At 37.6% G+C, this 21,831-nt stretch overlaps 2 pseudogenes; both read left to right on the top strand.

The window, feature by feature from the left end:
- Positions 1-3,303: 3,303 nt before the first annotated feature.
- LOC124225603 (olfactory receptor 8B3-like) lies at positions 3,304-5,055 on the top strand (annotated as a pseudogene).
- Positions 5,056-19,040: 13,985 nt separating this feature from the next.
- On the top strand, positions 19,041-19,996 carry LOC124225251 (olfactory receptor 143-like; annotated as a pseudogene).
- Positions 19,997-21,831: the final 1,835 nt, after the last annotated feature.

Genomic DNA, 21,831 nt, shown 5'->3' with positions numbered 1-21,831 from the left:
TCTGCAATGTCACATGTGTCAATGTATGTATTCCCCAGGGAGGTAATATAGGATACTCAGGAGAGAGAATATTAGCTTGTATCTAATAGATGAAACTGCTGCTGAGATGTATTTATGGTTTACTACAAATCACAACATTTTAATGCTCCATCTGAGATTAGGATTTAGGCGTTTTGATTCTAAATCTCTCAGGATATTTGTTATTATTATTATACAAAATTCACCATAATTTTAAATATCAGTGAAACTTGAACAATGGTTTCAGTGAATAAAAAAACATTGAAGACAAATAAAAGCAAATGCTAAAATAAGAAAAATGTCAAGAAATTGTTTTTCATATTTTATATTTTATGGCTCTATTCTCTAATTTAGAATGTGTGAATATGTTCTTATTTTATACTGGCCTATACAGCAAATGGGACTACATAGGAGTAGACTATAATGATCAATTCCACACTCTCTTCCTCCTTCTGCTTTCTGGATGCAGATGGCCATGAGGCCCTACTTAAGTGATGAAGGTATAAAGAAAAGCTGGACAGTGATTGCAAGAGTCAAGATGAAGAATGGAAGAATCAATGGAGCTACTATCAAATAGGGACACCTAGAGGGCTCTGGGGTGCTGGCAATGTTCTCTTTTAGATCTGCATGGTTGTTACAAGTTGTTGGTTTTATATACCGGTTGACGTACATTTTGTAGACATATATATTTAAATTTCACAATAAAATAAGATTAAAAACCTTCACTTATACCTCTACTTAAATTAAATATTAAACTAATCTATAAGCAAATACAGATTTGCATATAAAAGTCTATATGCAAATATAACAAGAATAAAAGCCCTGGTATACAGTCCTCCTAGTAGGGAAAGGCTCACCCAGAAGAGGCGAGCAGAGGTGGAGTAATGTACGGAGTAATTCAGAGCAGACGTGTCCAGGGTAGAAACCATTCCTTTCCTAGACTCAGTGAAGAGCTTCCACCAGTGTCTGTGGGAGGAGGAAAGTCAATGCACAATCCCATTGTATCCATTTGTCATAGGTTATATGTCAAAATTATTACTTAGGTGACTATAAAGATGGTATAGTTCTCATTCCACATTATATAATTTCACTTTCTTCACCCTTTCTACTTTCTTCACAATGTTTTTCTTTGAAGATCTTCAGGTGTCATTTTTGATATCTGTGATGAAGAAAATTGAAATATATAAATATGGATATATTTAGGCATGGAGAAAGTACTGTGCATCAGTTATCAAAGGAATTATAAAACACAGTGATTGAACCAGAACCAGATATCACAATTGTAATTCAAGTTTAGAGATGACTGAGCAATAAGTAAATTTCTGGTGAGTGCTAGGATATTGGGTTAGAGTATTCACATCTCACCTTCCTGGATAAGCGTTGTTCCTGGAAATCAGGATAGACCTGAGTCTGAAGGTAGAAGTCAGGCTGGCTCACATAAGTGAGGAGTGAATAAGTAGTTGAACCTTGGTCTCCACATGTATATATTCATAGGGGAATTACTGTGGGATTTATCTTTCTATAAATAGGTCACGGTAATGGGAAGTTGCCATGATTTGGGAATTTTTCAGCCTTTTCTCTTCTAATAAGCTTTCGATTTCCTTCTCACTCTCTTTTACTACTGCGGTTTATATAATGTACATATTGATCCGCTTGATAGTGTCCAATAAGTCCCTTAAACTTTCTTCACGATTTTTCATTCTTTTTTTGTTCTGCCTCTCTGACTGAACAATTTTCAGTAACCTTTTTTTCAAATTCAATTATCTTTTATTTGGTTAGATTTAGTTTGCTGTTGAACCCCTTTAGTAAATTTTTCAGTTAAGTTACTGTATTCTTCATTGCCATGGTCTCTATTTAGTATTTTTAAGTTTTCTGTCTCTTCGTTGGCAGTTTCACTTTGTTTTTGTATTTTTCTCTGACTACAGTCTACATCAATATGATAGGTATTTTGGATTCTCTGTTTGGTAAATCACTTATTTCCACTGAATTATGGTCACTTTGTGGAGATTTATCTTGTTCCTTTTTGGAATTTATTTTGGTGTGTTCTCATTTGCATGGACTCTCTGCATTAGTGTCTGCACATTAGACAAAAGAGTCACCTGTCCTTATCTTCATGGACTGACCTTGTGCTGGTTAAGATCCAGAGCAAAGAGCTTGTCTATAGAGACTCTAGAGGCCTCTCAACTTTTGTATTTGTCCAGCCCACTTTTTTCTATCTTATTGTCCCCCCAGGCATCCAGAGTAGGCCAGGTCACAACAGTATTGTAAAACAAGCAAGACTGAAGCCAATTCTTCAGGTCACCCTCATATAAACTGGGTCCTTCATGCATGGCGCAACTTCCTCTTTCACTAGGGAGGAGCTGGAGGAAACGGGTTTTCAATTGCCACCTCTGTACTGAGCCAGAGGGAGGGACTATGATGACTTCTAGCCCAAACCACCATCTTGGTTCTCTGTCACCCTGGGCAGCTAAACTATGCTGTGTCCCTTGTCCCTCAGCTTTCTGAGACAGGCTATACAGAAGATAGTCTTCTAGACAGCCCCTCAAAATTTGGGGGCATTGGATGCATAAGCACCTCTTTCCCTCCCCAGTGAGAAGCTAGGAAATAAAGGATTTTGATCCAGTCACAAGGTGCTGTGCAAAGATAAGTGTTATGACAAGAGGATAACTTGAGTTTCTCTGACAGTTTCAATATGACTGATTCACACTAGAACTGGGTGCAGGACCCCTTAACTAGTATCTTGAATTCTTACAAATGGTATCTGTACATGAACCATTTTTGAATCAACATGTTCATGAAGGTAGGAGGGTCCAGGGCTTCCTCTTAAACCTTCTTGCTGAATGGTAAATTGGAGTTTATTTTTGGCTCTTCCTTGGGACATGTACAATCCCTGTAGTGAAGGGAAAACTTGAGTAAAATTTTGGGTCCTTAAGGAACTAAAGATAGATCATGGTTCTGAATGTAATCACACTCCTCGATTGCTCTGTTACACCTAGAAACTGTTCTCTGGGGAAGAGACTGAGGAAGCCTTTGCCCTGTTTATAACCTCGTGCATTACATCATTACACTCCATTAAATTTTCTGTGTCTTTCCAAGTAGTAAAAATGGTAATAAGAAAGATTGTTTATATTTGTCTGATGCTTGGGAGGAGTGAAAGCCATAATCAGAAATTATGGTCTATACTTCTGAAAGATTTCCAAGGCAAATCAGAAATTACTTGTGGAGTGTGGCCTCTTAGAACAAAAGCAACCAGACTTCAGAGCCTGAAATTAAACTTCCACAACCATGGGGGTAATTATAATGATAAAGAATCACCAAGGTTTTCTGGCCTAAGAAGAGTGAGTTTTTGAATTCCATTTATATTAATGTTTCTCCCTTTGAGATGGAAGCCCAAGGATCTAAGATATGGTACTTTCTTTGCTGTATTTGCAGGCCTGAGCCTCAAGCAAAATTGATGAAAGTACCTCTTGAGGGGGCCACAAGAATGATCAGAGATATTATGGGCCTCGAAGGATGCATGATATCAGTCAATAAGTTCCCTCTCCGTGGATGGAACTCTCGTGCGTCTAGATTTATGGCTATTGCTGTGTGGCATGGGTCAGTAACTTAACCTCTCCAAGACTCTGGTCTCTTATTTTCGGATTAGAAACATTGCTTTCATTTCCACCCCAGCAATTCTAATCTGCATTCGTGGACAGCACCAGGTAGCTAGAGTCGCTGTCTCCAATATTACTGGTTAGGAGAAGGTTCAAGTGAGTGAAGAAATGCTGAGAAGAGAGCAGGATGATTCTGATTCAGGTACAAACTTCTCCCTTTTCCTTTGGTTTTCCCAGCAATATTATTGTATGGAAGCAGCAGCTTTCCCGCTGTAAGGTGAAGTTTTGATGCTCTTTGTTTTAATTTATCTCATAAAGATTCTTTTAAGGGGAAGTCCTTGTCACTCAGTTTCATAATAATCTTAAAGCAGCTTCTCTGGGTTGAGCCTGAGCTAATCTCAAGTCTTCCACTCCACACTCCACTCTTATGATAGGAGATATTGTAGGAAGAGTTGATTTGTTCTCTGTGTGACTTTTTCCTCCTGTGTCCACAGATTCCCTTAGAGAAGAAAGGCTGCTAGAAATGGTTCTTTTGTGGGAGAAGTCATTTTGATGGGATTAGCAGACCAGCCAGTTTTTCAACCCCCTTCTTCTTCCTGTTTCTAGTAATGCGTATGGTCACTGAGTTGGGAAACTTGGGCTTGGTAATTTAAATTTGGATGAATTCACACCTACATACTCCCATGTACTTTTTCCTCTTCAATTTGTCCTTCATAGATTTCTTTTATTCTTCTGTTCTTAACCCAGAATGTTGATTGACTTCATATCCAGGAAGAATATTATTTCCTACGTGAGGTGCATGACCCAGTTTTGTATTTTGACTTTTTTTGGTATTTCCAAATGCTATGTGCTGACATCAACTGCCTATCATGCAATGTGGCCATCTGTAAGCATCTTCTGTATAATGTTACCATATCTCCTAAAATGTGTTCCAGCTTCACGCTTAGTTCATCCTTGATGGCGTTTTCTGGTGCCATGGCCCACACTGGATGTATGCTGATACCGCCTTCTGTGAGGCAAACCCCAGTGTGACATTCTCCCTCTACTCCAACTCTCCTGCAAAGACGCCTATGTCAATGAGCTGGTTGTTTTTATTGTGGTGGGCATCTATGTCATGGTACCCAGTCCCACCATCTTTATCTCTTATGGTTTCATCCTCTCCAGCATCCTCCACATCAGCTCCATAGAGGGCAGGTCCAAAGTCTTTGGTACCCGCAGTTCCCACGTAATTGCTGTTTCTCTCTTCTTTGGATCATGCGTGTGTACATAACTCAAACCATCTTCTACTGTGTTTAGTGATGAGAGAAAAATCTCTTCTGTCTTTTACACCAGTATGGTTCCCATGATGAACCCTTTAGCTTCTAGCTTGAGGAATAAACATGTTACACTTACTCTGAGTAAAACCTTAGTAGGAGAAAGTTTTGATCAGAAACTGTATTAGGCTGTGCATGTGGTCACAGGTCAGAGAGTTTCTGTATGTTTAATTAAAATATTTCTAGCAGCAGCTTTTTTATCCTTTTTTTCCCTTAACATGGTGAAAGAAATTTGAGTCTTCTCTCACAATTTATTTCTAGTCGTTATAGAAGATGTCTTAATTTTTCCTCACCATTTCCACAATATCCTCTCTACCTTTTTTCCTGTTTAGTAATAACATTAAATAGGAAATTAGGTGCCGACCTGGTGGCATAGTGATTAAGTATGCATGCTGCGCTTCAGCGGCCCGGGGTTCTCAGGTTCTGATCCTGGTCACAGACCTGACACAGCTCATTAAGTCATGCTGTGGTGGTATCCCACATAAAATAAAGGAAGATTGGCAGAGATCTTAGCTCAGGGCCAATCTTCCTCACAAAAAAAGAAAGAAAAATAACAAAGAAATATATTATCTCTGTTTTATTTCATTGTAATTTTGAACTTAATTTTTCCTGTAGAAAAAGATGAATGGTCTTCAAATTACCAAATTAGGTAAGACTAGAGTGACATTGTATCAATGAGCGCTGTGCTTATGTGCTACTTGCTATTGGAAGCATGAATCACATACTCCGTTTCTACTCCCTTCTTTCCATTCCTCAATGAGCAAGAATATGTCTTCTTTAAACACCAGAGATTGAAGATTCTGTAAAGAATCTCAAGTATAATCCATTTTGTTTCTGTAAACATTATGTATCAACCTTCTTTTGGTAAAGAGTTTCCTTTTTAAATCTTTGTATAATCAAAGCAGCTCATAACTGGTTGACAAAATATATTTATTGTATGGATGGGAAAGTGAAATTAGAATGGTTAGTGATTTACTAAAAGTCATACATCTTCATAAAGAAAAGTCTAAAGTCTAATTCCTCTTCTACTCTTTGTAATTTGTGCACTTTATTCTATTCTTTTTGTTTCAGTAAGCATGCAATATTTGAAAACATTGCCAGTTTGAAAGTTGACGCTGCTTTGTTTTAGAGTAAAACATGAATTTCTCTCAGGGTGGGTATTAGTTTTGTTTTGGTTTTGGTTTTTTGTTTAGGAAAACAGTTTGATGGTTCTTTTGTTGGGAAAGAGGAGGGCTTACATTGCAGAGGTAAGCACACTGTGTTATGTATTTCATCGTGATTTGAGGTAGCCTGAAGAGTCGCTTAAATCTGGTCACTAATCTTTCATTTCATGAGCCTCAAAATTCTAATGAAACCTCTTTCATTTACAAACAAGATAAACTTTCTTTAAAGTTAATTTCTGTCTTCAACTAATTAGAAACAAACCAATAAAAGCAGTTTAAAAACAGTTTGTAATGATTTAGGGTGATTAACATTTTAAAAGAAGCAACCTAGCAGATAGTTAAGCAAATTAAGCACTTTTTAGTTAGCAATAAGCACTCTGTGTCCATCTATTTGGACTTTTGTCAAAAGGTAGGGAATCCAGTCAAGGTATTTTACATGCACAGCATAGTTATCCTTAGTGGTTTTTGTTCTTTTGTGTTATGTCAGTGGCTCTGACAAGTTTATGAGACAAACTATGATTCCATTCACATAGTCACAGCTGAGAGTCAAGCAAGTAAGGCATTGATTTTGCCTATGCCTGTGTACTAGGGCAAAGCTGTTTCTAAGCCAGTGTGAAAGCTTAGAGTTTCTAAGCTTAACAGAAAATGGTCCTCCTACTTAAGGCCCAGAAATACAATTCCTTGCTTACATGCTGAATTTACTTAATGTAAATTTTCTCTGAGCAAGCTGCCTTTGTTGCTCAGGATCAGATTTGGAATGAGCATGGTCAAGATGCACTGTGTTTAAGGGCTACTGAAAACTAGAAGTAAAATCAGTCTTGACTTCTATATCTCTTTAAGTTCTGGACTCCCAACTTTATTGAACCGTATTCTCCTCTCTTTTTTACACTGCCTCCCTACACAGACACAGACACACAGACACACAGACACACACACAGTGTCTTCAAGTCTTGTATTTTATGAGATCCCTGCCTAACGTTGATCGCATAATATCGAACCCACTTTTAATCTTTATATGCACATTCAGGTAGATGGTCCATGGTTGCAGCTCCAGAGAGGCAGGGCTTTGCAGAAAGCACTTGCTGAATCTGACCAGAGAATATGGTTACTGCTTCATTCGTACATTTGTTTGGTTAAAAAAAAAACAACCTATTTTACCTACTAAGTCCCTGACAATATGTGGCCATGTGATGTATGTGACAAACAAATACGGCAATGTAAGAATCTGATATAACGGTAGATTTTCAAATGAAATGTAATAGAGTTACATCCTACATGTGGATAGATTCTAAAATTGGTCTGATATGGTCACCATTACTTCTGAAAATTGATTGTTAACAAACGTCCAGGTTGGGTACAGACATAGTATTTTTCCCTAAGTCTGGCACAAGTGTTTTGTCTCTTGAACATTGAGACATTTCACTGGATATTCATCTGAGCACCAGATAAAGTAGTTGGTTTACACGCAGAATTTCTCACATAAATATGTACCTACAGACAGTAGAATGTCACTCAGTGTGGGAAGACTTAAATTCCGAGACAGAGACTCCCATCTTCTCGGTGAGTGGGAGGGCTGGTGAAATCACCTGGGGTGTTTAAAGTCTTTCTGACATCAAGTTGAAAAGACTCACTTAGAAAACAGAGACATACACAGAATTTTACTTCTGCTCTTAGGAGGAGTGTTGTGTTGCAGTTTTCTCTGCACTGTCACATCCGTCCCTCTGTGTGTACCTCAGGGAAGAACTGTGAGGTACATGGAGAAGGGGGATCTTGGTTCTCATCACATAGATGATGCTTAGAGATGTTCATGGCTTGTTCCAAATCACAATTTATAAGTGGCAGAGCTGAGACTAGGACTTGAGTATTTTGATTCTAAACCTACTAGTGTTTTTAAAAAATACTATTATGCAAAATTTACTATGTTAACCCCTGAACATCACCCCAGTGAAGTTAGAGTGCTGATTTGTACCAACTAATTACTGACACAAGGGGTAAAGTTCAACTCTCACTTTAGTGATAAAAGGAGCAGACCATTGATGTATGCAACATGTGGGGAAAACATTAATGGCCAATTCAGAGATTAATTATTTCATGATTTCATTTACTGTCCTCTAAAAGATTCAAATATAGAGATGTAGAACACGTTAGTGGTTGCCAGAAGACAGAGATGAAGGTGGGAGCCTATGGTGTGACTCTAAAGAGGTAATGTGAAGGAGTTCCTAAATGGTGGTGGAATAGTCCTGTATCCTAACAGTGGTGGTGGTTACGTGAATGTATACAAAGAGTCGAACTGAATAGATCTACACACACACACAGACACAAACAAACATATGCAATGCAAACACTCAATGCACATAAAACTATTGAAAGCTGAAAAATGTCTGTAGCCCTGAAGTCTAGTTAACGTTATTGTACCAATGTCAATTTCCTGGTTTTGTTATTATACTACAGCTGTTGAAGATATCACCATGGTAGGAAGCTGGGTGGAGTTCAAGGGACATGATACATTATTTTTGCAATTTTTGGGAATCTATACTCATTTCAAAATAAAATTTAGATGCCTTCTCACAAGCATAAGTAGAAATTAATACATACCTAGGAATTCTAAAGTCATGTTTTCTTGAAAAGAAATCCTACTAACAGCAATTTTTCTTACAGATTTGATTTTAATCTGTTAAATGCAAAGACATTGAGTCAGGACAAAACAAAGTAAATTTTCATGGAATAATGGACTGCTATATCAAACAACTTTTTTATTACAACAATAAACTCTGAAACCAATTTAAAAAGAATCCTTTTGCCGTATGTTTATAAAATATGCACAATGATAATTTAAAGGTACTCAAGATGTTAATAAAAGGGCGTAGTAAGTAAACTTTACTGAAATGTTCATAAATCCTTACTGAAACTTATATGTTACCTAGAATTATAATTAGTGAAATTGTCAATGATATTAATCATTAGTGTCTTTATAAGGGACAACAGAGGATCCTTTCACCCACGCCCTGGGGAATGTACAATCCTTGATGGGAAATGAAGATTTACTGTCACGATTAGGGTGTAAACACAGACACCAGTTTCTTCCCTGAAGAACTTGCCACCATGATAAAGTGCAAGGGGAAAGCTTCACCTGGATTTCTATTCAGGTCAAAAAGATCATGACTTAAGCAAATGCCAAGTGCTCTATGACATGGTAGCTCAAGCATAATGTCTGTGGCTTCCCTTTAAACTGTCTTAGTAAATTTATAGCTACAAGTTTTATCTACACCTCAGAGTGACTCCTGGAACACTCAGACTGTGAGATCTATGCTTTAATTTTTTTGCCAATAAAAGGAGAAAATGATTCTGTAACTACATCTGCTCAGCTTTGATATCTCCAAAACCAGTTCTTCCAGGACAGTGAAGGTGAAACTTGCAAGAAGTGTCAGCACTGAGTTCCTCAATGGAAAGAGAGTGAGTGAATCAAGTTTTTATTTTTCTCTCACTCTCTCAGATGCTGACAAATGAGGAAATGTATTTATATTGAATAACAAGAAACTCAAATGTATGAAGCTCTGACTCTGACTCTACTGTCTGCATTGTTCTCAACATACCTCTCTATGTTGGCTTCATCATCAGTCCAGTTGCGGGAAAGCTAAAGCAGTTCCATGTGACAGATCCAGAAAATGGCAACATCAGAAAAACAGATTTATTTTTTCTAAAAAAAAAATTATTTAAATATACTATACATAGAGAAAATTTTACATATCACAATAAATATACAGCTTGATACATTTCACAAAAATAATTTACTTAGAACTCAAAATAAATATGTTTCTCTATCATGCTCTCCTACAAAACCAAGGAAAGCACATTCACCCTCATGTCCAGCTGGAATGGAACTAAGGAAGGTAATGTGTGGAAACACAGGAGTGTATGGTTAATTATAAATCTGAGGCTGCCAAGGCTCTCCTCAATACCTGTTATCAATTACTGACTTCATGGAATCTTGTAGTAAAGCATCTGCAAGCCCTATAGACTGTGAGAGACTTCCTTTTAGAAAGCAGAATATCTGTACAGTCTCTGTCCTAGAGGAGTTCTCTCTTTCTTGATCATCATCACAGGAGAAGTGAGTTATCTAGGAGGGTATTGGAAACATGAGTAGGAACCAGGAAGTGAAGGATTAGGTGAAGGAGAGGGAGAGACGCAGGATACATCCCCAATACAGAAGCTCATCAGCAGAGAGTCTTGTTCCTCAGTAACTCCATTCCTCTATCTTCTAGTAAAGATAGGAGCAGCTGTTTGTCACAAGCAGCTCACACAACAAAAGACAGAGTGATTTACAGTCATGCAATGCATAAAAACGTTTCAAGCAATGACAGAGCGCATGTATGATGGTGGTCTCATAAGATTATTACTGTGTAGCCCAGGAGTGTAGTCAGCTATACCATCTAGATTTTTCTAAGTAGACTTGATGACGTTTGCATAATGATAACATTGCCTAAAGATGCGTTTCAAAGAACGTATCCCCAACAGGAAGTGATTCATGACTGATTTTGAAGGGTGCGTGGTAGTACACTCAGAACCTGTGAAACAATGGAGCATTTATTTGATTACTTCCAGTCTGAGTCCCCTTCTCATAAATGAGAGTTTGTAAGAACACAGCTGGGGTCTCCATTGATGAAATTTTCTTCTGTTCTCATAGATTCCCAAAGTTGAGAATGCTGGCTAGAAATGACTCCTTAGTGACTGACTTTTATTCTTGTTGGATTAACAGACCATCCAGAGCTCTAGAAAATCCATTTTAACCTGTTTCTAATGATTTGCATTGTCAGTATGGTGGGCACCCTTGGCTTGATCACTTTATTGGTCTAAATTCTCACCTCCACACCTCCACATGCTATTTTTTTTTTCAATCTATCCTTCATTGATCTCTGTTACCCTTCTGTTTTCACCCCCAAGATGCTGATGAACTTTTATTAAAGAGAATATATCCTACATCAAGTGCATATCTCAGCTGTTTTTCTTTCTCATTTTCCTCATCTCTGAATGGTATATGTTGACCTCAGTGGCCTATGATCACTATGTGGTCATATGTAATCCATTTCATATAAGGTCACCATGCCCCATCAGGTCTGTTTTGTGCTAACTTTTGCTGAATATATGATTGGATTTGTGGTGTCACTCCCCACACAGGGTGCATGCTTGACTAACCTTCTGCAAAGTCAATATCATCAATCATTATTTGTGTGACATCCTTCCTCTCTTCCAACTTTCTTTTACCAGCACCTATGTCAATAAGATAGTAGTTCACATTCTCATGGGAATTAATATCACTACCCAATTTTACCACCCTAGTTTCTTATATCTTTATCCTCAATAACAGTGTCCATATCAAATCCACTCAAGGGAGATCAAAACTTTCAGTACGTGTAGCTCCAACATCTTACTCTTTCTCTTTTTGGGGGGTCACCAGCACTCATGTTTCTTAAATAATCATCTCCTGGATCTATGGACCTGAGAAAATTTTCTTCTATTCTTTTTTTATAATAATGTCATAACCATGCTGAATCCCTTGCTCTACAGTTTGAGGAATAAGGATATCACAGTTACACTGAAGAAAGTACTGTTTAAAATCTAGAGGAGAAACATATTCAAATTCAGAGCAGCAATGATATAAGGAAATTCAATTTTTAATTTAATTTTATTGGTGTTTTTCAAGATTAGGTTTGTCCATAACCATGTTGCTTCCACAGACTGTTATGTGTGGTGTAATAGACTTGTCTTACTATTTCGCTTAAAGATGATCTTGTCTCATTTTTTCCCTTTGTATCTCTCACACCTCATACCTGTTTACTAAATAACGAGGATCATGTTTATAAAAGGAAAAAATTGTACATTTATGTTTTCCCCATCTTCTTTCCTGGGTTATTCCTAATATGGACAAATAAGTTTTCATAAGTCACTGAAAGTTAAAATTACAACCTGTTCACCTAAACACAGAAGTGCCAAATACTATAGAAACATTCTCATTCTTATCAATATTATTGCTGATATAGGCAACAGGATTTAATGAAATGTCTTCATTACAAACTGTATATCACTTAAACTATAATCAGATCCCTCTGATCTTTTCCTTTTGTTCTATTTTTTAACCAATTTTCTTTTTATATTCTGTCCTTTCTTGTTTCCTTAGACAATTGGAAAATCTGTACCATGTGCCACCTGTTTTTAAGAGCCTCTATCAGCCCAGTTCATTTAATGTTGAAGAGAATAAACATAACTCCACCTTTATTGCCAAGGAGCATTAACAGAGTATGATTAAAGGCATAATACACATGTATCTTAGGATCTCAATAAAGCGGGGTAACTGGTTTATTATAAAATGTGCATTCATTACTATCTAAAATGACATCTAACATTTTGAAAAAGAGCATGTAGTCCTTACTATAGAGTTTCTATTTAGCGCTTAAAGGAAAATATTGCACATTAAGTTAGAAGAAACATGTTAAACATTGTTTTACTTATCTAATGAGGTTTATCATAAAAACGATGTATATTAATGATAAACTATATTTCTAGCATATTTTGTGAGCATCTTTAAATCTCTGTCTCTGTTCATTTGGGTTGCTGTAACAAAATACCACAGCCTCGGTGACTTATAGACAGCAAAAATTTATTTCTCACAGTCTTGAGAGTGGAAGTCCAAGATCAGGGTGTCAGCATGAATGGATGAGGGCCTTCTTCTGAGTCACCCACTTCTCATTATAGGCTCACATGGTGGAAGGGGTCAGTAATCCCTGTGGAGACTCTTTTATAAAGCAATAATCCCATTCACGAAGGTTCCATCTTCATGAATCCTAAAGGCCCCACCACCTAACATCATCATCTATGGGGGTTAGGATTCAAAATTTGACCATAGCACCTTGTCTCATCAATAAGATAATAAGCATATGTAAAGCAGATGATGTTTTCTATGATTTCCTTATTTCTCAAATGCTTTTCCCATTTAGAATGTCAGACATATTTGGAAGGTGAGAAATTCTTGTTGAATAGTCTTATCTTGTTCAAATAACAATGACAGTAAATTTTATTGTTGTAAGTAATAATTAACAAAATATAATACTAAATAACAAGAATAATAAATAAATAAATAAGTGATAAAGAACTTTGGAGTACAACTCAGTTTTGGAGGGATGGACTGTAGTAGCCATAGATGTGCTGTTCAACTCCCTTTCAAGAGAACCAGCTATGAGGAGCATCATTAACGAAAGTCTGTAGCTGATACTTCTTTGGATCCAACATTGTGTTCAAACAGAGACCATGCTTACTCTGAGATGTCCCCAGTCAATGGCTTAGCAGTGTTGTCAAAGAAGACCTGGCCAATTTCTGTGTAACATGGGTTTCTTCTGATATAGGATCTTTGCTTAGGAACTTCCTATCAATCTGACTAAGAATTTTTAGACCTGCACTGTGGTCCGGGCCTCTACTTCAGCAGTCAAAGTACAGGTCAGAGGGCACCTCCAAATTCTCCATTAACTCACGCACAAATCCCATAGAACTTCTCCTCTGAGATTCTAGAATTTCTGTAGCCTCTCCCTCTTTCTATTTGTTCCACCAGTCCTGGGAGTGGTAGATATTTTCTGGAGCTTATTAGTCTTTATATTTTCAGGTGACAACTTTTGCTGTTTCCTTCTTGCAATATCTGTAGAAGCAATTCTCTGTTTTAAATATCATCTGTAGGAAGCACATAGTATGCCATTTATTATTATGATTAGACCTTGTCTGATATAGGAAACACATTTTAACTGATTTTGATGGACTGACTTGCCCACTTCACAAGACATAATCCTGTCAAATTTGCATATGTCAAATCTTGATGACAGTGATTAGACACAAATAATTTGAATATAATCTTTCCCACCAAAATTATTTTTAACGAACTTATTTTTCCCCTTAGAGTTGCTGAATTGTAAGATTAAATCTAGGGGTTCTGGTAGTCCTGTTTTCATTATATGGGAAAAGCCCATTTGAAATTAAAACCTAGTAGAACTGACAAGGACAAAAACTGGGAAGGAAGGCACACTCCCATGAATGTTTGACCTTGTCTAGCCAAATAAGAAGCCACGTACATCATGACTGATCAGTTTCATACACGTTTTCAGTATAGGCTATTTTATCTAGGCAAGTTAGACTTGGATTCCTATCACTTACATTGAAAGAGTCACTTTAATAGAAAGAATCCTGAATGATATACCCTGTACAAAACTGTGTCATAGAACATATGACACAAGTCTGCATAGTGTAGTGATTAAATAAATCAATTTTGAATTCATACATACTTAAGTATGAATCTTACTCTGACAGTAGCTGTTTTCGCTTTGTATCCTCCAATTAATCCCTCTCACCTTTAGGTTTTTGATATATGGAACAAAGATGTCTGATTTAGAGGGTGGTTGTAAGGGCAGCCTGGGGGAATGTGCACAAAGAATTTATCACTGTGATTGGCTCACAAGTAATAGTGGTACAAATCTCAGTTTCTTTGGTTCTCTCCCTAATTACACTGAGAAATCATACGGGCACTGCCTATATCTCATTCTGTGAGTGTTCACTGCGTCTTGTAGTCTAAAGGCTCAATAAATGTTCATTGGATGAAATGAACCAGTAAAATCTCTAAAACAAAGAGATAATCTATTGATGGAGTCTTAGGCCTCATCCACCATGTACTCTGACTAGAATAAAATTACTCAAGACCTGGAGCTTTTACTGCCAGGCTCCAGGTTCCAGCTGATTTAGTGTGTTCCTTGGTGTCATCCTAGAAATAAAGCAGAGAACTCTAGTTAAAAAAGAAAAACTTAATGTAGGCAACTTGTCTCTATTTGTTTCTGAAACTCACTAATATGATAGAAAAAAGATTAAAATATGGCATTACTCATAAGGACAGAAAGAAGAAAGAAACAAACACATACTCACAAACAACCATGAAATTTTGGCAGCTAGAAAGTAGATAAATGAGCATTATTTGAAATGGCAAGATACTGGCCCTAATATCAGTTCCCCTACATTGAACCCAGGATATATGGGGTTAAAACTGAAAGCACTCATCCCCTTGCCCTGCTTCTTCAGTTACACTCATATGTAAATACCTATTTCTTTAACCTTTGACTTCCTGAGGTTTACAACCAAATAGAAGTTTCAAATTGTTACAGCCCAGGTGGCTTCACGCTGGGCTTACACTAAAGTTTTGGCTAATCACAGGTCTTTGAATATTATTACGGGAAAACTGAAGTCCAGAGAATATCAAAAAACTTAAATTTTCCAGGTCACCAACTCCTCAGCTTCCTGACACTGGAGTCCACCATCTACCACGGAGGTAGACAGGCAAGGATACCCACATGCAGAATCCCTTATTTCCTCCTCCTCATTCCTTAAAGCAACCTTACAATGCCAAACACAGGCTGGTGGGAAAATTGCTGACCAGCAAGGGCACATGGCCCCTCCCCTACCTAAAACTCAAATAAAAACCCTTACTTATAGCTTTTCATGGAGTTTAGGATTACAGCATTAGCTACCCATTTTCCTTGCTCAGTACTTCACAATAAAATGCCTACATTCTTAATCTACACCTGGTATCAGAGATGGGCTTGCTGCACAATGGGTGAGCAAACTCACTTCAGGTTCAATATCAGGCATACTCATAATATCTGACATTAACATAGAACTGTGGAAGCCAAGAAGACAACTGGCTATACCATATTATCTCTCATATATCATGAATTTTGTGGTAACAGGCATCCTTAGAAGACATCATGAAGGTGAAGACAGAACAAATGGAATGCTTAAAAGTCTGTTTAAGAAGGGGGCTGGCCCCGTGGCCGAGTGGTTAAGTTCGCGCGCTCCGCTGCAGGCGGCCCAGTGTTTCGTTGGTTCGAATCCTGGGCGCGGACATGGCACTGCTCATCAAACCACGCTGAGGCAGTGTCCCACATGCCACAACTACAAGGACCCACAACGAAGAATATACAGCTATGTACCGGGGGGCTTTGGGGAGAAAAAGAAAAAATAAATAAATAAAATCTTTAAAAAAAAAAAAAAAAAAGTCTGTTTAAGAAGTAATTGGATCTTCAGATCTCCTCTACCTCTCCATGCAGCCAGATGACTGCCTCCATTATCATCCAATAAAAGACTAGAGATTTACCCGTAAAGAAAGTAAAACAGAGTCTCTTAGTTTGGAGACTATATGCGCATTTGAGGGAGAGTTTTACCGTCCTGAAAACAAGGTGAGAAAGTAGAAGTTTTCACCTAATGAATGTTGATGTCATTAACCTTCTTCCTCTTCTCAGTTCAGAGAATGTTGAAGGCTAGGATTATATCCTGAAGGAATATTGCAAGATTTTTTTGGGGGGGTATTCAAATAAGCACATGATAAAAGACCTATTCATATTACCAATAAGAGTTGCTCATTGAAATAGGACGTTATACATGAAGCCCACAGTTGGCAAGCACAAAGCTCTTACTTGGAGATGCTAGTTAACTTTTTAGAAACTCACTCCTAAATGTCACTATATGGACAAGTATGCTGAGACACTTACAAAGGAATTCTGATATAAAATATGCAAAGTGAACAAACAGAAATAATTTGAAGGAAAGAGACAATTCAGAAGAAGAAAACTTCCGAAAACATTATAACGGACCAAAACATACCCTTGAATATTAGAGGTTATAGCAAAAAGAAAAAAAAATTACAGAAGTCCTGGAAGAACAGGTTTAAATTATCCCCAGAAAGTAGAGTAAAAGGATGGAAGATAGAAGAGAAAATGCAGCACAAAAAGAGGAAATTCAGGACTTCAGCACCTGAATAATAAAAGTTCCAGAAGGATGACAGAAAGTGCAATGAGGATGAAATAATAATGTATATAATTTAAGAAATATTTTCTAGAACTGAAGGACTTGATTTTCCTGAGTGGACTGAATTAATGCTCTTCTTAATCTATAATCAGACACATATCAAGATACAATATTGTGGGGGCTGGCCCCGTGGCCGAGTGGTTAAGTTCGTACACTCCACTGCAGGTGGCCCAGTGTTTCGTTGGTTCAAATCCTGGGCACAGACATGGCACTGCTCATCAAACCATGCTGAGGCAGCATCCCACATGCCACAGCTAGAAGGACCCACAACGAAGAATATACAACTATGTACCCAGGATCTTTGGGGACAAAAAGGAAAAAAAAAATCTTAAAAAAAAAAACAATATTGTGAATGTTCAAACCAATGGAACCAAATATAAGATATTAAAAGATTCCAAAATGGAGAGAAAGTAGCCAGTTTTGATAAAAAATTATTAAGATTCAGGGAGGTAGTGAGCTTCTAAAGATTGGATAATTGCTACCAAAGTTTTGAGGTAAAGTGACTTATAAATTAGTTGTTTATTCCCATTCAAATGGCTGATATATAAGAAGATAAAATAATGCATGCAAGACATGCAAGATCAGTAAAATTTGCATTACATGGATCTTTTTCAAGAAAACAAGGCAGTATGTCTTGTACCAAAATGAATAAGAAAACCATCAAATAGGGGGATATGTTATTGAGGAAAAAGAGGATCCAGCACATGATAGAGACAAGGGAATCTCTATTACCATCATAAAGGTAGAGAGTCATTTGAGAGGCATTTATAGCAGAATTCCAGGCTATACATATAGATGAATAATCTCAAATATGGATGATTTTACCACCCAAGGTATGCATGACAATGTCTGGAGAACATTTTGATTTTCACAACTAGTGAAGGGGGGCTACTACTGGAATCTAATGAATAGAGGCCAGGGATGCTCCGTATCCTGTAATACACGAGACAACCCCACAACATAGAATTATCTAGTCCAAAACTAGTGTAACTTAAGAGGCCCATCCCCACTCTCTTAACCATTTAGTGACATCTATCTATGGAGATAAAATCCACAAGCATAGACAGTGCTAAAAACTATGATTTAGTATTTTACTAATGCAATCCCAGAGGCTCTAGGAAAGTATTAGAAATGGCAAGTGATAAAACCCCAGGCATTCCTCTTTTAGAACTCTGCATAGCCTTCAGGGGATTATGAAGAAAGTGGCAAAGGTGAACACTTATTCCCCTGCAGTAGGGATTAGGAATTCCTGTTGTGAAACTATAAATTGAGTAGAACATTGAGTCTCGAAGGAGCAAAAGTTGGGTCTATGACACAGGATATAAACACAGGCTCAGTAATTTCCACCCTCAGTGGGCTCATTTAACTTGTAAGGAAATCATGAGGGAGACAATAATTTTCTGGGTTCTATTCAATTTTCCCAGAACTATAGGGTATGGAATAGATTCTCATTGGAGTTAACTGATTGCTGTGGAGGTCATATAAGCTTGTTTGCCTCCTTCAAAATGAAGAGGACTTTCTGGGGAAATTCTCAAGTAGAAATCATGCACTGCTTCCCAGAATACCTCTTTTAACATGTCAAAGACTGAGCAGACTTCTGATGTATATGGTCTCCTTCATTGTCTTTAACGCCCTCAGGACTGTAGGGTAAGTCCTGTAGGGGACTTAAGATCCCACAGCAGTGAGGACTCCAGGAAAAGGAAGGTGAGGGTAGAATAACCTTTGTCTTGCTAATTTCCTTTCAAACCCCAACTGCAAAAATCAAGGTTCTGGGGAACACCATCTATTTATTTCTCTTTTCAGCCTTGATCCTTAATGGAGACTGGGGAGAAAGGCGGAAATGATGTGTAAAGACATTGGCAGTCTTTCACTTTCTTTCTAGACAAAAACAAACAACATAAGAAGTGATATAGGAGGAAATGAGGAATCATTAGGAAAATCATAGGAAGTCTTACTCCTTACATGCCTTTCTGTGTGTCCTCAGACAGCCTCGAGCTTGTAAATCAACAGATCCAGCTCTTCCTTTGGAGACAAAGAGTGAGAGTCACCTTCTATGCCTGTTCCTACAGATCATACCTGTGAAGTGAATGGCTGTGGAAAATGACTCCTTTGTGACTGACTTTATCCTAATGGGTTTCAAAGACCAACCTGAACTCCAGCTGCCCCTGTTTTTTCTGTTTCTGGTGAACTATGTGGTCACAGTGGTGGGTAATTGGAGCTTAATTAATCTAATATGTCTGAATTCACACCTTCATACCCCCATGTACTTTTTCCTCTTCAATCTATCCTTTATTGATATCTGTTATTCATCTGTGTTTACACCCAAAATGCTAACTGGTTTTATTTCAGAGAGTAACTTCATCTCCTTTACAGGATGCATGACTCAGCTATTTTTCTTCGCTTTTTTGCCAATGCTGAGTGCTATGTGTTGACAGCCATGGCCTATGATCGCTATGTGGCCATCTGTAAACCCCTGCTGTACATGGCCACCATGTCCCCTCAGATGTGTTCTACGCTGATGTCTGGTTCATATGTGATGGGGTTTGCCGGTGCCATGGTGCACACAGGGTGTATGATGAGGCTGATCTTTTGTGATTCCAACATCATCAACCATTACATGTGTGACATCTTCCCTCTCCTCCAGCTCCCCTGTAGCAGCGCCTATGCGAATGAGCTTGTGATGTCTGGTATTGTGGGCACAGTTGTTGTAGTATCTGGCCTCATTATCTTTATTTCTTATGTTTTGATTATTTTCAACATCCTTCACATCTCATCAACTGAAGGTTGGTTCAAAGTCTTCAGCACTTGTGGCTCCCACATAATAACGGTCAGTTTATTCTATGTATGTGGGTTGCTCACTCATGTCAAATCATCACCTGCTGGGTCTGTGGGCCAGGGAAAATTTTTCTCAGTGTTTTGCACCAATGTGGTGCCCATGCTGAACCCTCTCATTTATAGCCTCAGGAACAAGGATGTCAAACTTGCTATGAAGGAAACTCTGAAGAGAATTATAAACTGAGCGGAACCATCTGTTCCCCCTTTTCTGTGTTGTTTGCCTCTTCTTGCTCTGCCTCAACTTCTTCCTTTTGTTCTTTTTTCATTCTCTTCAGTTGTCTTTCTAAAGTTTTCTTGGTAGTATTTCTGCTCTAATATCTTTGCTTCTCTTGCCACATAATGTAACTCTATGGGCTTACTCTTGGATACAAGAGTCATCCTCAGTGTTTAGTTGACTCTATACCAGTTGGAGACAATGAGCTGAGAAGCTTTCTTATCTACAGATCACACTACCTACTATTTTTTTTTTTGGTAGTATGTAAGGCATGGTAAGCCATGAGTGGCATGCTGTCTGACCATTTAATTTCTTTCTTGCTTTCTTTGAAACAATTATATAGACTCCTTTTCTGTTTCAAGGGTTTTATTAGTTGTAATTGCATTAAAACAGAGAAGGAATAACAAAATTGAGGACATGGTAGAGTTATAAAATACTCCTGAATATTTCAGCGTTATTTTTTAATTTTTTTTTTAAGATTGGCACCTGAGCTAACAACTGTTGCCAATCTTCCTTTTTTTTTCCCCTGCTTTTCCTCCCTTAATCCCCCCAATGCATAGTTGTATATTTTACTTGTGGGTCCTTCTAGTTGTGGCATTCAGTGTTATTTTTAGTAGTGCTTCTTGTTTTGGATTTTCCATCTCACATATGTAAAGGAATTGAAGAACTTGTTGAACCAAGGATTTTTCTTTTATTCTTGAGGATGCTTGAGAAAGAATGAGCCACACTATTCTGCCCACCTTTCTCAATCCCCTCCAATAATGATTGCCTCTATTTATTGCATTGATCTATTGATATTTTGTCATGAATAGAATTGAAATTGTCACCAACTTGTCTTTGTATCTGTGGATTGTGATTGTGATTAAAAGTTACACAATAATATTCTTGGCTACAGAATAGGGTGCCACATGTAATGTCAAGATTCTTTGTTTTCCTAACTCTGTCATAAGGGTTCTCCTGTGCAGAAGAAGATCTGTTTTCCAGCTTTCAAAATACAAAAATATATGACAGAAACCTTGTCCTATTGGGATTATTCTTTCAGTATGTGAATATGACTCCTCCATTTTGTCTCTTAGAATAAAGATTAAATCTGTGATCCATACAGTGTGCCACAGTTTTTACAAATCCTTTTAAAAAATAATTTTCCTTATTGCGTTCTTTAGATAAGGAAATAGTTATGTGACTTGCTCGAGATCACACAGTTAATGATGCAGAGACCAGTTTTTGAAACTACTGTTCATCCCGCAAAGAAATGGAAGAAAAGACAGAATTTTGAAGGAAGAGAGATTAATTATGAAGATTTGCTTCAGAATGAGGTTGATAGTGGGAGTTTTCGTGGGAATGTTGGCCTCAGCTAAGATGCCTGTTGCAGAGAAATGGTCGACAAGGTGTGATGCCAAACTAGAAAAATGCACCTGCCCCTAGAGCAGTTTGATTTAAGGTGGGGTAGACAAGATAAATTACACTGAAATATTTTATCGCAATGTTTGTATAATAGTGACCATTTCCTGGCATAGTGAGACTGAGGAGTTTGGGGACAAGCCTCCCTCATGAGGCATGTCACAATTTTCATTGTAGTACATTTGCTTTAAGAAGCCTATTAAATATTGTGCTATCAGTTGTAAACAAAAAAAAAAGTTGCTATTACTAGAAAATCAATAGAAAACAAGACTCTACAACTTTTTCTTAATTTTGTGTGTTACACACAAGATAAACTGTCCACTGTCCATTACCACTCTCAGTAAGTTTAGGGCAAGACGTCCCTCAGAGGATATATCCCTGTCTGGGGATGTAGTTAATTGTCT

The sequence above is a fragment of the Equus quagga genome, chromosome 14, assembly GCF_021613505.1.
Source record: "Equus quagga isolate Etosha38 chromosome 14, UCLA_HA_Equagga_1.0, whole genome shotgun sequence".
In the NCBI taxonomy this organism is placed as follows: domain Eukaryota; kingdom Metazoa; phylum Chordata; class Mammalia; order Perissodactyla; family Equidae; genus Equus; species Equus quagga.
This window is presented reverse-complemented; position numbering and strand designations above follow the sequence as displayed.